General features: G+C 46.1%; 1 long non-coding RNA gene across 1 annotated transcript; it reads left to right on the top strand.

Moving 5' to 3' along the window:
* The first annotated feature begins 506 nt into the window (after positions 1-506).
* On the top strand, positions 507-2102 carry LOC309380279. Its single transcript, XR_014172799.1, has 2 exons — positions 507-1329; positions 1418-2102. It is a non-coding gene; the product is annotated as an uncharacterized lncRNA (long non-coding RNA).
* The last annotated feature ends 14732 nt before the right edge of the window (positions 2103-16834 follow it).

The following is a 16834-nucleotide window of genomic DNA, read 5'->3' as shown; positions in this document are numbered from 1 at the left end:
CATCTCTGTAAAAGCCAAGTAAATTAGTAGTGGTGTGTATTTGACTACATCCATAAGCACTATTATGGTACATTAACAGCCATGGCCTCTCCGAAAGTGCTCTGGGAGCTGTAGTTTGTTAAAGACACCGAGAGTTGTTAGGTAAAGGTAAAGGGACCCCTGACCATTAGGTCCAGTCGTGGCCGACTCTGGGGTTGTGGCACTCATCTCGCTTTATTGGCCAAGGGAGCCAGCGTACAGCTTCCGGGTCATGTGGCCAGCGTGACTAAGCCGCTTCTGGCAAACCAGAGCAGCACACAGAAACGCCATCTACCTTCCCGCCGGAGTGGTACCTATTTATCTACTTGCACTTTGACGTGCTTTTGAACTGCTAGGTTGGCAAGAGCAGGGACTGAGCAATGGGAGCTAACCCCGTCACGGGCATTCGAACCACCAACCTTCTGATCGGCAAGTCCTAGGCTCTGTGCAGACCCCTATTCCCCACACTGAACTACGGTTACCAGAGTGGTATAAAAACAGTTCTTCTTCCCCAGGAACTCTGGGAAATGTAGTTCTGCGAGGGGATCGAGGGCCTCTTAACAACTTTCAACACCTTTAACAAACTATAACTCCCAGGCTTCTTTGGGGGAGGCCGTAAGCAGAATGACAGGGCTTTAAATGCACAGTGCGAATGCCCTTGCTGACATATACACTCCCTCTGGAATGCAAAGGGGTCAAAAAGTTCAAATGGAAAAAGCATAACGTTTTGAGCCCAAACCAGCAAATTCAGGACAAATCTCCTGAAGCTGTATATCATCCAGGTTGTCTGACCTTTGTGCAGATTTTTTTCCCCCTCCTTCAGTGATGTTATTCAAAGACGGAGTGCTTTTCCCCAAAGCTTTGTACTTCCTTCTGTTAGGTCGTTTTAGATCAACATCTAAATTAAGCAACATTCTAGCATGGTGCATTCCCGGGTAATTAGTGTTGTTGTACACCTTGCCACAGCAAGGGAGGGAGGGAGCACCCACACTACCCATCTTTCTGAAGGCTGAGGATACTGTACCTTTGCTATGTAAACAAGGATGTAAAATGTTCCAGCTTCTCTGCTCTAGAGATCCCGCATGTTGAGCTTTCGGTTTCCTTGGAACAGTCTTTTTTCAGCCTTATATTTTGTAAGAACTGCGTAGCTGAAGTTCAGAGAGCTCTCTTTTCTTGTTGTAGGGGAAGATAGCTGAAATGGCGTATTGTAAACAAATGATGTTCCTTCGATTTATTAATGGGTCAAGGAAATGGTCATTTTTCATTATGAGGAAGTCCCTTGTAATGATACTGTTCGAGTGAAGCAATCTGGTGGATGCATGCTTTCCTGTTTCTGTCGAAATACAGCCTTTCCAAAATGACATCATTGCTGGCTGCTGGTCACCACTTTTTGCCACAGCACAACTAAATATCCAGGGTCTCCTGACTAAGGAGCAGGGAAGAGAAAATTTCCCAGGGTGTGAGGATGAGGGAAGAAAGGGAAGCTCCCAGGTGAGATCTGGGAGGGTTCACCTTTCTCTGTGTGGGACAAGCTACGATTTATCTGTGAAAGAGGAGTTTGTATTCTTTATTCTCTCTTTTTGTATGTTTTTGTTTAGATTAGTTCTTTTATTGTAATGTCTTAATAAAACTTTATAAAATAGAAATAAAAATACCCAGGGTCTCTTCTACCTTATCAGTTTCTATATGGCCTGTCCTGCACTGAAATTCTATATGTGTTGGCACATAAGTAATGTGAATTCAAGGTTTGTTAGTGAACTAATAATTTTGATGGGAAATTGTTGAAGTAGGCATGGTGTATATATTCAATGATTCTGCACTGGGTACGGCAATGATTGGCTAAACTGTCCTTGCATCATAGAAGGGCAGAATAGGAAATGGAGCATTCAGAAGCAGCACTAAAAGAGGCTTAGAGAATCTCAGGCTACAGGGCCAAATGTGGCCCTCTATTTGGCCTTTGTGACTCTATGCTTCATCTCATCCCCAGCACACACTTCTTACTAGTTTTGCCTGGCTGGAAAGTTTCCTTGCTAGGATGGGTCCGCAGCAGCAGATCTGAGGTTATGGTGATGGAAAGCAACGAAGTTTCTCCACTATCAAATGTTTAATTTGTTTGTTTGTTTGTTTGTTTGTTTGTTTGTTTGTTTTTAAAGCTGGGGGTGGGGAATAAAAAGAGGGGCACAGCTATACAAGAAGGAGGAGGAGGAGGAGGAGTTTGGATTTGATATCCCGCCTTTCACTCCCCTTCAGGAGTCTCAAAGCGGCTAACATTCTCCTTTCCCTTCCTCCCCCACAACAAACACTCTGTGAGGTGAGTGGGGCTGAGAGACTTCAAAGAAGTGTGACTAGCCCAAGGTCATCCAGCAGCTGCATGTGGAGGAGCAGGGAAGCAAACCCGGTTCACCAGATTACGAGTCCACCACTCTTAACCACTACACCACTCTGGCTCCTCAAGACTACAGAGAGGCATGCAGATGGCTTGCAGCCTTGGGTAGAAGGGTCATACCTAGGGTTGCCACAAAAAATGTTGAGCTTTTTTAAGGGAACCCCCCAGAGATAGTGATTTTAAGCTTTTGGAGCTTTTTTTTTTCATCACTTTGCCATACATCCGGGTTTTCCCTGACATTTTGCCAATTCAGCAAGATTCCCCCCAGACACCATTTTTACACCCGAAAACCAGGACATGTCAAGGATTTTCCTGACATATGGCAAGCCTAGTCGCACCTGTTGCCCTGAACTCTTTTGCCTTTGGTTCTACCCATCCCTGGCATCCATTCCGCAGAAGGTTGCTCATAAGGGAAAGAGGCCTTCGGACTGAGAGATGTTTCCTCCAAGCGCCCTGGACTAAAAGAAGCAGCCACAAAGGTCAGAGGCTTTGGCATGGGTCACAGAAATTGGATGGGTTAAGAAGAATGAAGGCCTTGGGCAGTTGAAAGGAGGAAGAGGGAGTGTAATCAGAATCCGAGAGGTATGCATGAAGGAAAATGGGCACAGACAATGGACAAAGAGATGAGATGCACATGGCCTGGATCTATGCAAGCAAAAGAGGCTACATTTTGAGTTGAAAGAGCTGGTCAGGTCTTTGGCTGCAGAGCATCTGGCTAAGAATTATTGGCAGTTTCCAAAAGGCCATCTGCCAGTACAGCATCTGGCTCACATGTGTTCTTCCACAGTATTGCACAAACCCGGATGATGTATTGTAATCTTTTCCCAGCCCCAGATTCTTCCCCAGATTTTGGCATCCCCATTATCCACAGCGCTCACACCTTGTTAGTTTGATTTATCCTGTACTGTCCTGTACACATCACTAGTTCAGATAAGTATATATAAATACACGTATACCCAGGTCAACACCTTTGCAATTTGCTTCATGCATCTAATGACGCTGGCTCTTAATTATGGACGTTAAGTATTATGAACAGTTAAGTATTTAAGAGGGAGCACTGCTTCCTCTATAGGAGGGCTCAGCAACATATGGTCTCCATTCTGACTTGCAAACACGTATTTCCTGCAATGTGGAAGGTGGGTTTTTGCAGGAGACAATCTGTATGAGAGAGACACCCAAGCGTCTCACCACCTGTTTGTTCTTCCGAGCAATCTCCCCACCTCTAGGTTTCCCCTGCTCCATTTCCAGTTATGGAACCAAGTGGGGATCAAACAGACGGGAAGAGGGACTCCAGAGAGTTGGGGAATACTTAAGCAACTCCCTTTTGCAGACAGCCCTCTGCAAGTGCAAACGCTACAATTTGCAGGGACACTCCATGTTTGCATCAGAAAATGCTGTGTCCATAATCAGTATATATCTCAACTCCTTTTGGCTGTTTCCACCCAAAACAGAGTCCAGAATGGGGTTGTTTTTGCAAGTACGTTACTGAAAGTTAAACTTGTGTTTCAAAGGTTGCTGTTTCTGCTTTCTGTTCTGTCTAGGTGTCCCGTGCTCATCAAATGTCATTTTGTGACTGATGGGGACATGCCCACCCACCTGGGAGCCTCTATCAAGGAGATTGTACTTTTTAAATATAATGTTGTGTTGTTGTTGTTGTTTAGTCGTGTCCAACTCTTCATGACCCCATGGACCAGAGCACACCAGGCACTCCTATCTTCCACTGCCTCCCGCAGTTTGGTCAGACTCATGTTTGTGGCTTCGAGAACATGTTGTACCCCACTCCAATTTCCAAGCAGGGGTTCCAGGCCCTTACCCAGGGTTCATGTTTCCTTTTGACAGGACCTAACCATTGAGGGGGTCTTTTACCTTTTACCTTACAGCAGAGACTGTGTTGTCTTTATGATATATGGTTTATTTACACACATATATAACCTGACCGTACAATGAAGGGGTCCACAGCATTAACACCACAAGAGGATCTTGCTTCTCCCATAATGTTTCTGTTTTTTTAAAAAATAATATTTATTGAAATTTTTAAGTTAGAATATAAAAAACAAACAAAATTATAACATAACATGACATATTTTCTTATCTTCTTAGGACCTCCTCACATCTCCCGCCCCTACCTTCCACGTTATAAAATTAATCCAGCAAATTATCACCTTACTTCCATCCTTACTGTCTGATTTTCAATGTTATATCTCAAGTTTTAGATACCCTCCCATAATGTTTCTGAGCACAATTCAAAGTGTTGGTGCTGACCTTTAAAGCCCTAAACGGTCTCAGTCCAGTAAGCCTGAAGGAGTGTCTCCATCCCCATTGTTCTGCCCAGACACTGAGGTCCAGTGCCAAGGGCCTTCTAGCGGTTCCCTCACTGCAAGAAGCCAAGTTACAGGGAACCAGGCAGAGGGCCTTCTCGGTAGTGGCGCCCACCCTGTGGAACGCCCTCCCACCAGATGTCAAAGAGAAAAACAACTACCAGACTTTTAGAAGACATCTGAAGGCAGCCCTGTTTAGGGAAGCTTTTTATCGACTATTGTATTTCGATATTCTGTTGGAAGCCACCCAGAGAGGCTGGGGAAACCCAGCCAGATGGGCGGGGTATAAATAATAAATTATTATTATTATTATTATTATTATTATTATTATTATTATTATTATTATTATTATTACCACCACCACCACAGCCTTTGATTCAAACAGAAATCAGGCATGATTCTGACTCCATGGCTTCCCTGCCTGTGGCCTTGCTTCTAGCTCACATAACTCCAACTCTGCCTTTGTCTTTCTACTACACTTGATCTTAGCCAAAAGGCGGAGAAGCGATGTCTTTCTAATTATCAGAGAGCTGAGGAAGTGGGCGGGGCTCCTCTTTGATCTCTGGCACAGAGCCACTTCCTTTGTTACCTTAATGACCCATACTCAGGGGGCCATTACCTCACCAGGCAGCTGGCTTGGCTATTCCAGGAATTTGAATCCTTGCTTAGGTTTTAACGTTAGCTGTATCCAGGAATAAGAAGGGTCTCGGCATACAGTTTTCCCCCTGCCAGACTCATAACAATAGCATTTCCCCCTTCCTGGTTGTATGGAAAACTGTACCCAAAATGCCTACATGACCATCATGAGAAATAAAGATATATTTGCTTTTAAACACCTTCCCAGATCCCAGTAATTACATAAAAATAGATATGAGTTGATACGTACATTTATTATTATTATTATTATTAATAATAATAATAATAATAATAATAATACCCCGCCCATCTGGCTGGGCTTCCCCAGCCGCTCTGGGTGGCTTCCAACAAAATATTAAAATACTGTAATACATCAAACATTAAAAGCTTCCCTAAACAGGGCTGTCTTCAGATGTCTTCTAAAAGTCTACCGAGAAGGCCCTCTGCCTGGTTCCCTGTAACATGGCTTCTCACAGTGAGGGAACCGCCAGACCTCAGTGTCCGGGCAGAACGATGGGGGTGGAGACGCTCTTTCAGGTATACTGGACCGAGGCCATAAATATGGAGCAGTGGGAATGTTAAGCAGTAATAAGAGTATCTCTGAGCATGTCCAAGCATATTCCCCTCCTCAATGCTGTGAAACTGTGCTGGCTTCACATGGGATATGCTTTGAGGTTAGAAGCAAGGCCTCTCTGTAGTCTTGTACAACTATGTCCACCAGCAGAGGAATGGGGGGTGGGGGGAGTGCAATGCCCCAGCACCATCGGGGAGGGTGGTACTCCCTGGACACGCGCCATGCACCCCCCCCCCACTGTGGTGGGTATCACACCCCCACAAGCGGTGCACCACGCCCCCACAAGCGGCATGCCACGCCCCTGCCCGCTCCCCCCCCCCATGGTGCCAGAGCATGCAGCTTCGTCACTGACTGTGCCCCTCTTTTTATCCCTTCCCCCAGCTTTAAAAACAAACAAATTAAACATTTGATATGGGGGGGAACTTCGTTGCTTTCTTTCACCGTGACCTCAGATCCGCTGCTGCAGAAGAAGAAGGATGCTCAGTGCCTGCATCCTGAAGGGAACAAGCAACATTGCAGTCAAAATCCGAACTAGGAACAAATTTTCCCATTGTTGTTTGGATAACCTTCCGCGACTGTTTCAACTAGCATACTGTGGCATTCATGAGTTGCCAGCAGATTGCTGCTCAGAATTGCTCAGCACTGGGAAATTGTTCATGTTGAGACTTTTTGTTTTTAATGGGTATTGTTTGGAGATAACAGATTGCCAGCTTGAAACCTCCAGTGCTTTGACACTTTAAAAATAATAATACCTGCCATAAGCTTTCAAAGCAGAGCAAATATATTGGTCTCCACACTATCTGTGGCTGGGGGTAGGCTGAAATTCTGGGAAACAGAGATCTTAGAAGAGGTCTGTTTAGAATTAAACCAACTATGAATGAAATACTGTATTTTTTGCTCACTTTTCCCCTCCTAAAAAGTAAGGGGGGAAGTGTGTGCGTCTTATGGAGCGAATGCAGGCTGCGCAGCTATCCCAGAAGCCAGAACAGCAAGAGGGATTGCTGCTTTCACTGTGCAGCGATCCCTCTTGCTGTTCTGGCTTCTGAGATTCAGAATTTTTTTCCCTTGTTTTCCTCCTCCAAAAACTAGGTGTGTCTTGTGGTCTGGTGCGTCTTATAGAGCGAAAAATACGGTACTTATAGAGCAGAGTTGGCCATGTTGACTAATAAATATTAATGATAATGTTATCATATCCCTATCACTATGGAGTAATTGGATTTCTTAATTCCTTAAATAATCTTAGGTAAAGGGACCCCTGACCCTTAGGTCCAGTCACAGACGACTCTGGGGTTGTGACGCTCATCTCGCTATACTGGCCAAGGGAGCCAGCGTACAGCTTCCGGGCCATGTGGCCAGCATGACTAAGCCACTTCTGGCGAAGCAGAGCAGCGCATGGAAACACCGTTACCTTTCCACCACAGCAGTACCTATTGATCTACTTGCACTTTGATGTGCTTTCGAACTGCTAGGTTGGCAGGAGCAGGGACCGAGCAACGGGAGCTCATTCTGTCGCGGGGATTCGAACCGCCGACCTTCTGATTGGCGGTTTAGACCACAGTGCCACTTACTAAATAGTTAAAAAATTACCCCATCCCCCATCTGGTTACATTCCCCCCCCCAAAAAATGGGCAAATCACTCATAGCATAATCATAATGACTCATTGCTAACCCTTCTCTTGAGACATGAAATACCCGTGTCAGCATTTTCTACTTTCACCAGTTCTGACATGGCAGTAAAGAGATGAGTCACTTTGTTTCTTGGGGCAACGTGGGATGACTTGATCCAGAACGGTATGCATGGCACACAAATGGTTGTACTGGCATATGCTCAGTTGTGCCATTAGAATTTCAAAGGTTATTTGAAATTGGGTAACTATTGCACAAACCTGCTCAGGATTATGGGCCCTTAACCGTTTTATGGAAGGTAACTGCAATGAGTTAAGACATGGGTAGGTAAACTAAGGCCTGGGGGCCGGATCCGGCCCAATCGCCTTCTAAATCCGACCCGTGGACGGTCCGGGAATCAGCGTGTTTTTACATTAATAGAATGTGTCCTTTTATTTAAAATGCATGTCTGGGTTATTTGTGGGGCATAGGAATTCGCTCATTCCCCCCCCCTAAAAAATATAGTCCAGCCCCCCACAAGGTCAGAGGGACATTGGACCAGTCCCCTGCTAAAAAGGTCTGCTGACCCCTCGGTTAAGAGCTTCAGCCTCTCTGCCATGATGTGGACATATGGATCTGTCAATATCCATTTCTGGTGTTGTTTTTCTTAAATCATGTTCTTCCCATTTCAGCATCCATTTGCAATTTATTTAATTTTTGCATGAAAATTTGAATACATTTTTTTTTATTCATTTTTGCCTAGTTTGGATTTTTTTTTTTTTTGCAAGCGATCTTCTCCGGCAAGGTTTTGTATGTTAATTTCATTAAAATGTGTGCATTTTCTCTAAATATGTGCATTTTTTCCTACATATTTTGATGGGGTGGCAGGGTTTGGAGAACTGCATCACAAAATTTAGAGAAGTGCAGATTTTTCAAAGGACAGCTGCATTTTGGTACATGTGTTGCTTCAGGAAGTGCAAGTTTGGTAGGTTTGTGTGATGGGATGATGAGCTGCTTGTGCGTAAAATGCAAGTCCCTCAGAGTTTGATCAGGTTTTCAAACCTCTGCCTGTGACGGAGCCCCTCCAGCATGGCTGCGTCAATCGCTAGTAGAATCCGAAAGTGGTTGCTTTCGGAATCGTTTCCAACATAAAAGCTCTTTAACGGAAACACGTCTTCTGGACTCTCGGCGTGACAGTTTCCGGCGAGGAGTGGGTGTCCCTATAGGAGGTCCTGAGACCTCCCCACTGTTTTCGCTGGAAGCGTCTCTGAGCCATCCCTCCGACTCACTTTCCCTTGGAGTTCTTGCTCGCCCTCTACTGGTTCCCTCTTCCGCTGCTACTTCTCTCTCAACCTCAATGAGCCTTTGCACCTCCGGTTCTTTGGATGGCAGTTCCCTGACAGTTTGCATTAAAATACAAAGACAAAGTTCCCTCCTATGTGGAGGGAGGGTTGGTGACTGGGAAGATAACAAGCCAGATGTCCAGTGTGATGGACTAACCCTCTATTTCCAGTCCATGTCTCTTTTGCCTATAGTTATTCCTAAAAACTGGGGAAGGGGAGAGTTGGGGACTTAGAAGGTACTTGCGGAACATCAGAGAACATTGCAGGAGCAGCCAACATTTCAGGGGAGCCAGGGGAGGGGGACACACCACCAGAACCAGAGGTGCGCCCGTGAACATGGCCGGCTCTGAGGCACCAGGGACAACAGGAAGTACACTGCCAGGAGACTGAGGCACGCAAGGGAACACAGCCCAGCTCATTAGTCTACCAGGTGGAGATCATGGGGCTCGCTAGGTCTGGGAGAAGGTATGACATGGTCACACAGCTGGATTGGGCTCAGGGCAGGTGAAGATCACAGTGGAAAGACACAGCTGCTCAGCTGGAGCAAACTCAGGCACAGCAATCTAATATGGGAAGGATAAAAGTGAAGCAAGGCAGAGATCCTCTGTATCTGCTAAACTTTCTCTGTTGATGGACCACGGTTTGAGTGCTTGTGGGACTCCACTGGACTGTGGAGGTGTAGTGGTTAAGAGCAGTAGATTCGTAATCTGGGGAACCGGGTTCGCGTCTCTGCTCCTCCACATGCAGCTGCTGGGTGACCTTGGGCCAGTCACACTTCTCTGAAGTCTCTCAGCCCCACTCACCTCACAGAGTGTTTGCTGTGGGGGAGGAAGGGAAAGGAGAATGTTAGCCGCTTTGAGACTCCTTCGGGTAGTGATAAAGCGGGATATCAAATCCAAACTCTGTGACTTCTGGACTGTCCCCAGGTGTTTTCAAGCTTTGGGGAATCAGTTTCCTCCCCCGTGCGGCAGTAAATAAGTAAAAAAAGGAACGTCTTACCAGTTAGATTCTTTAATAATCACAGTGAGAGACAACAGATTGTGTCTCGCTAGAAATGACAGTGCTCCCAGTTAAGGCCTACTCCCCTCCCTCAGCCCTATTAATCTACGTCACTCCTACATCTTGTAATCTGAGCTTGTACCCTCTGCGCTTTCTGTTCTACTTTCTGAGCTCTTCTTGACTTTGGGGAGGGTGGTGAAGGTATGCTGTCCAATGACTGTGAACCTGTTAACCCTCCCTCTCCCAGTGTTTCTTCTTCTTCTAGCTGTTCCCCATCCAGTATTTCCCAACTTCTGCCTTCTGAACTATGACCCTCTTCAAACCACTGGTCCAAATCAACGCTGTCCTCCTGTTCCTGGGAAGATTCAGGATCAGGGAGAGGTGGTGGCTCCCACCATCCCTCCTCAGTGTTAGGATATAGTTCCGTTCCACCTTAAAAGGGAACAGGCTGTTGTGTGTCACATGCGTGTTTACTTCCAGCACTCACTGGGAACTTCCGTTGTATGTTGCTTTTGATATACTGCTGTTTTGCTGGACACGAAGGCAAGCAGACATGTTTTCCTTTGTTCCTGAACTATGCTGAATAAAATGCTGTATGTTATGCTTGCACATCGTTCTCTCCGCCTCTTCCATTGTGGAGATTTACACACTCTGCTGACAGAGCGTGCACGGGTCTCTAAATGTATCTGAGGCTCGTGTCGCTGACTGACTGATGCTGTTCCATGGGAGACCGGTGATCGTCCGGAGCCAACTGGGGGCCTGCTAATTGCCCCCGAGTCCTGGCAGCATCCCAGCAACAGCATGGCAGCACCCCAACACTCAGCACAGTCCCTGACAGGTGTTCCCAACCTGGATCTTCTGCAGCGGCAGAAACCTGATCTTACGGATTGTACTTTGGACGTTGCTCATTGTATTGGACCTGGCCGTTTGGACTGTCTGACTATTCCCTATGACTATGCCATTGGGACTGTGTGTGTGCTATCAAGACTGACCAGCAGGCATGCCAGGGTTCAGGACAGAATGGAACCACTGTAATAAAGTCCATCCCACCAAGTCTGCCCAGGAGGAGATCATGGTCAAAGGGAGAGATGGAGCAGAAATAAACAGGGCTGTAGTCCTGCTGTCTCTCTCACAAGAAGGGTCATCCTCAGAGCGAACTCTGGACAGACATGCCACCTCTGTGCTTCCCGCATGTTTCATAGGCTTTATGACGCTTGTTTGCTCCCCTGGGGTTTATATACCATCTGATTTCTGCCTGGGAACTGTGAATACTTAATGGACTTCTGGTGAAGAAAAGGATGCAAGTCACCCCAGGTCCTCGCAGACCTGCCATCAATCACCAGCGTGGATGTCAGCAGCGCCGCACAAGGCAACGGCGGGCCTGTATTCACTCCAGCACCATCCATTACCCTAAATATAATATCTAAAGAGGAATTATGCATGTAGTCCCAGCAAGAAAATAAACCAGTGATCTCTGTGATGAATGAGCTGCTGAGGCACCAGCCAGCCAATCACCCAGCTGGTGTGCACAAGAGAGAACTAATTTTTCTGCATTTGTATCGTAGACCCATTCATCAGTCAGAGACGTTCCACCTTTCTGCAGGAAATTCTATCCCATCCTGTTACAGAGGACATTGGGAAATTTGGTGCGGGACAACAGAGAAACTGTGTCTCTCCCTCCTTGCCTCTCCCTATGTCTATATGTGAAGCAATCGTGTGCTTCTCTCTTTCAGCCTCTCTGTGTGTATGTTTTGGTGAATCGTCACATTCTTACCCTTCAAACGCAGAATTAAAAAAAAAAAAACACAGGCTAATTCATGGAAGCATGTCTATCAGTAGCTATGAAATTCAGCTTTTCAATTGACAGGCTTCCATTTCTCTTGGGTGACAAAGGTGAGAAGCAAGCAACACACCATTGCTCTTTTTTATTCCAATGCTGTCCATATTGTCATGAACTTTGCCAAGCAGTGGATTGTACAGTTCGAAGGGACCCCAAGGGTCATCTAGTCCAACCCCCTGAAATGCAGGAATCTCAGCTGAAGCATCCATGACAGATGGCTATCTAAACTCTACTTAAAAACCTCCAAGGAAGTCCACCACTTCCTGTTGCACTGTTGAGCAGCACTTACCGTCAGAACGGTCTTCCTTCAACCATTCCTCATAACACTTGGTTTCCTTCCAGACCCTTGTTCATCTTGGTCGCCCTCCTCTGTACACGTTCCAGCTTTTCTGTATCCTCCTTAAATTGTGGCACCATCCTGCCAACGTCCCTGGTGTGAACAGAAACAGAACCAAATCTGACACTAAGGAAGTCATGCTGATGTGAGCAGCTGGAAAACACACTGGGAAAGACAGCTTCACTGCACTCTAAGGCAGGAATGTGAACACACCAGTAGTGTAGGAAGGCAGGGGCTGGGGCTAGGAGGTTGAAGGGTGGCACTGGAGCTGCAGAGTGACACAATTTTGGTGGATCTCCTAACCAAAGCTCAACAGCTTTGGGCGATCTCTTTTAAAAAGCTCTGTCCCAGGCTCTGGTGGGGGTTGCTACGCCACTGAAACACACCGAGAATATCTGCCTCATACTGAAGTCTGTTCCTTTTCTCTTACCTGGATTACATAGGTAAGGTAAAGGTAAAGGACCCCTGGTCGGTTAAGTCCAGTCAAAGGCGGCTAGGGGGTTGTGGCGCTCATCTCGCCTTCAGGCCAAGGGAGCCAGTGTTTGTCCACAGACAGCGCTCCGGGTCATTTGGCCAGCATGACTAAACCGCTTCTGGTGCAATGGGACACCGTGATGGAAACCAGAGTGCACAGAAACGTTGTTTACCTTCCCACCACAGTGGTACCTATTTATCTACTTGCACTGGCGTGCTTTTGAACTGCTAGCCTGGCAGGAGCTGGGACAGAGCAACAGGAGCTCACCCTGTCACAGGGATTCGAACTGCCAACCTTCTGATCAGCAAGCCCAAGAGGCTCAGTGGTTTAGACCACGGTGCCACCCATGTTCCTTTCACCTGGATTACATAATCCTTAGCTGGGGAAGAGATTGAGGAAGGGAGAAGAAAAGTATGCCTTTTGGTGGCAGACAGTAATTTCTGAGTACCATTGCTGGGAACTGCAGGAGGAAAAAGTGCTCATGTGCTTGAGGGTTTCCTATAGTCATCTTGTTGGCCAGTCTAAGAACAGGATGCCGGACTAGACAGGCCATTGGCCTGATCCTGCGGGCTCTTCTTATGTTCTTATCTTGGGCATGTTTACTTGGAAGTTAAATCCCACTGTGTCAAATGGGGCTTTACTCTCAGGTAAGTGCATAATAGGAGTGTAGCCTAAGTGGGGACATGAAATAGATATACAAAAATATGCAGTGTGAAGAAAAATGCACTCTCTCTCTTACACTCATTCAGAATACTAGAAACTAGTGTCAAGAAGTCGGTTAAAAGGAAGCATTTGTTGAAACAAAGCACAATGAACTTATGGGCTTTAGGGCTATTTTAAATAGCTTTAAAAAGAGATTAGACAAGTTGACAAAGGGCAGGTTTAGCAGCCAGCTCAAAGCACAATATTTAGCATGTCTACTCAGAAGTAAGTTCCATTGTGTTCAGCGAGGCTTAGCAGGTGTAGGATTGCAGTGTTAACCCATGGCAGTTATAAATAGAAATGCAAATTCATTAGGGGGAAGATGATGGCTCTTGCTCTCTGCTTGCGTATTTCAGAGTCAATGTGCTGGATGCTGTGGGAAAGGGGATGTTATTCAGTAAAGCTCTACTCATGTTATGTCTGGGATAGGCAACCTGCAGCCACTCAGCTTCCATCATCCCTGGTCATTGGCCATGCTCTGTAGGGCTGGTGGGACTTGGACTCCAACTGCAGGTCCTCCATACCTAGTGCATCACCGACCTGAGGCTCGTTGAAGACCGTGAGTTATCTAACAGTAAGGCAAATGCTTGTAGCTCACCAATCTTTGGGAGAAGAATAGGTTAAAGAGTAAACCCTACACAAATCTGGAGTGGAGTCCTTAAGGTGGTTGGATGGTTGTTGTTTAGTCGTGTCCGACTCTTCGTGACCCCATGGACCAGAGCACGCCAGGCACTCCTGTCTTCCGCTGCCTCCCGCAGTTGGGTCAAACATACTGGTAGCTTCGAGAACACTGTCCAACCATCTCATCCTCTGCCGTCCCCTTCTCCTTGTGCCCTCCATCTTTCCCAACATCAGGGTCTTTTCCAGGGAGTCTTCTCTTCTCATGAGGTGGCCAAAGTATTGGAGCCTCAGCTTCAGGATCTGTCCTTCCAGTGAGCACTCAGGGCTGATTTCCTTCAGAATTTTGATCTTCTTGCGGTCCATGGGACTCTCAAGAGTCTCTTCCAACACCATAATTCAAAAGCATCAATTCTTTGGCGATCAGCCTTCTTGATGGTCCAGCTCTCACTTCCATACATCACTACTGGGAAAACCATTGCTTTTACTATACGGACCTTTGTCAGCAAGGTGATGTCTCTGCTTTTTAAGATGCTGTCTAGGTTTGTCATTTCTTTTCTCCCAAGGAGCAGGCGTCTTTTAATTTCGTGACTGCTGTCACCATCTGCAGTGATCATGGAGCCCAAGAAAGTAAAGTCTCTCACTGCCTCCATTTCTTCCCCTTCTATTTGCCAGGAGGTGATGGGACCAGTGGCCATGATCTTCATTTTTTTGATGTTGAGCTTCAGACCATATTTTGTGCTCTCCTCTTTCGGCCTCATTAAAAGGTTCTTTAACTCCTCCTCACATTCAGCCATCAAGGTTGTGCCATCTGCATATCTGAGGTTGTTGATATTTCTTCCGGCAATCTTGATTCCAGCTTGGGATTCATCCAGCCCAGCCTTTTGCATGATGAATTCTGCATATAAGTTAAATAAGCAGGGAGACAATATACAGCCTTGTCGTACCCCTTTTCCAATTTCCCCAAACTCCATGGACAAAGACAACAGGTTGGATGGTGTCAAACGTACTGCCCTGCTTTCCTTTGGAGCACATCAGTGATGCCAAGAGGGGGTTCTTGTTGGGCATCCCAGGACCTCCATGCACACTGCCTAGGCTTGTGCCCCAGAGTGGTCACTTTGGTCCTGCAAATGCAGCAAAAACAATGTGGGAGGCAGTAGTTATGGGTTAGTCTGCAGCCACAGCAGGAGCTGTGATTCTCCAGTGGTTTGACACCACCCCTGGAGGTGCACTGCATTGTCTCTCAAGACAGACAAAGATATCTAGAAAGGGGGATGGGTTTGTAACACCCTTCTGTTCCATTCCTGTTTGGAGAACAGGACACAGAAGCTTCCCATCCCTGGTTTTTAGAAAAGGTGAGGAAATTGCTTTCTATAATAGGGATGAATCACCAGTTTTGCTCTCTGGTGCTTTCGGAATCCAGTTTCTCGCAAAAAAGAAATAAATGTCATTGTGCTCCCTCCTTCTTCCCACGTATAATCTCAGTGCAGTCAACATGACAATGAGATTCCTGAAAGTTAGTGATCAGTGAAGGTGTTTGCAGTGTACACCGCAATGCCAGCGTGTGTCCAAAATAAAGGTTTTGTTGGCCCAATGAATATTGTGAATAAAAGTGTTTTAACAGACTGAAAAACAAACACACGGCAGCGGAACTTGTTTGTCGTTCAAACACCATCCTTTGTTTCTAACTCAAACATCGGAGCACAGGAGGAACAAGGTGTTTTAAACCGAACCGAAGAGATTTGCCGACCTGATAAAAATGCCGTGTAAACACAGCCCCACAGAGCCCAAAGCTTAAAAACAAAAGAGAGCCCTCTTAGATCAGCCCTCCAAATTACTTGCTTTTTTTATAATCATGATTACACCTATCTGGTTTTGCATTAATTTTCTTTTAGAAAAAATGAGAGAATTTCACCTTTCCGGAGCTAGAGCTTGCAATTCCTCATCGTGGCCATTGGGAGGCGCCTTCTCCCCTGGAGTCCGCCTCGGGAAGCCGAACGTGCGCTGTATGTGTACCGAGGGCGCGCGTGCGCGCGTGTTGGAATGAGAAACCGTGTGCTTGTGTAAATAAAGGATAAAGGTAAATAAAAAAATGAAACAGCAATTGCTGCTTCTACTTAAGAACAAAGCAAAACGCCCGCACGACCCCCGTTTACAGGAGGGGAGCCTAACCATGTTTCTCAGATGCACATTTATACTGTATCCGGGAACAAATAGGCCTAGGATTAAACTAAGTTATAATGAAATAAATGGGATTTAGAATATTAAGAAATGTGAATAAGATGGACTATCATTGGAAATTGTTTTAGTTTAATAAGGATACTGGAAAGCTGTTACCTTCAACTACAAGGAAACTCAGAAGGGAGGGACTAGAGGAAGTCAACCAAGATGTTTAAAAGGTTGGGTTTGTAAAGAATTAAGATTGTTGTTATTGTTTATCTGTTTATTGTTTTTTTTCCCGTTCATTGATGTATTTTTCTTTATATTTTTCTGTTTATGTGTATCATTCTGCTTTGTGGTTTTTGTTATCATTGTGGAAAATCTAATTTTAAAAATCTAACAATTTTTAGATAGATAGTATAGTATAGTATCCGGGCAACAATCTTACCAAAAGTGCAAAATTTGGAAATGTATCCCACGCCTTCCGATCTGCAAACCCCGCACCTTCCCCTCCCCCGCATCCCAGAGCTTTGCATTCCACCCCTTGCCACCTTTTCCTTCCTTTGAACCGTCGCGAGCCCAAACTCTCCCGAAGGGAAAAACAGAAGAAATCCAAAAGAGAGAGCTGTATGTACAGTAGTTGGGGGTGGGAAACGAGGCAACCTACCCCACTGGTTCCTCCAAGCTCCGCCTCTCATTATTGATAGCGCTTTCGATTGGCCTGGGCGGGGCTCTCTGCCCGCCCCCCCTCCGCGACTTGCTTGGGAGCTCCGCCCCCCGCTTTCTCTTAGCTCCGGAGCTCAAGGAAAGGGTTTTTTTTCCG

This window comes from Podarcis melisellensis (assembly GCF_964234715.1).
Source record: "Podarcis melisellensis genome assembly, chromosome: 11".
In the NCBI taxonomy this organism is placed as follows: domain Eukaryota; kingdom Metazoa; phylum Chordata; class Lepidosauria; order Squamata; family Lacertidae; genus Podarcis; species Podarcis melisellensis.
This window is presented reverse-complemented; position numbering and strand designations above follow the sequence as displayed.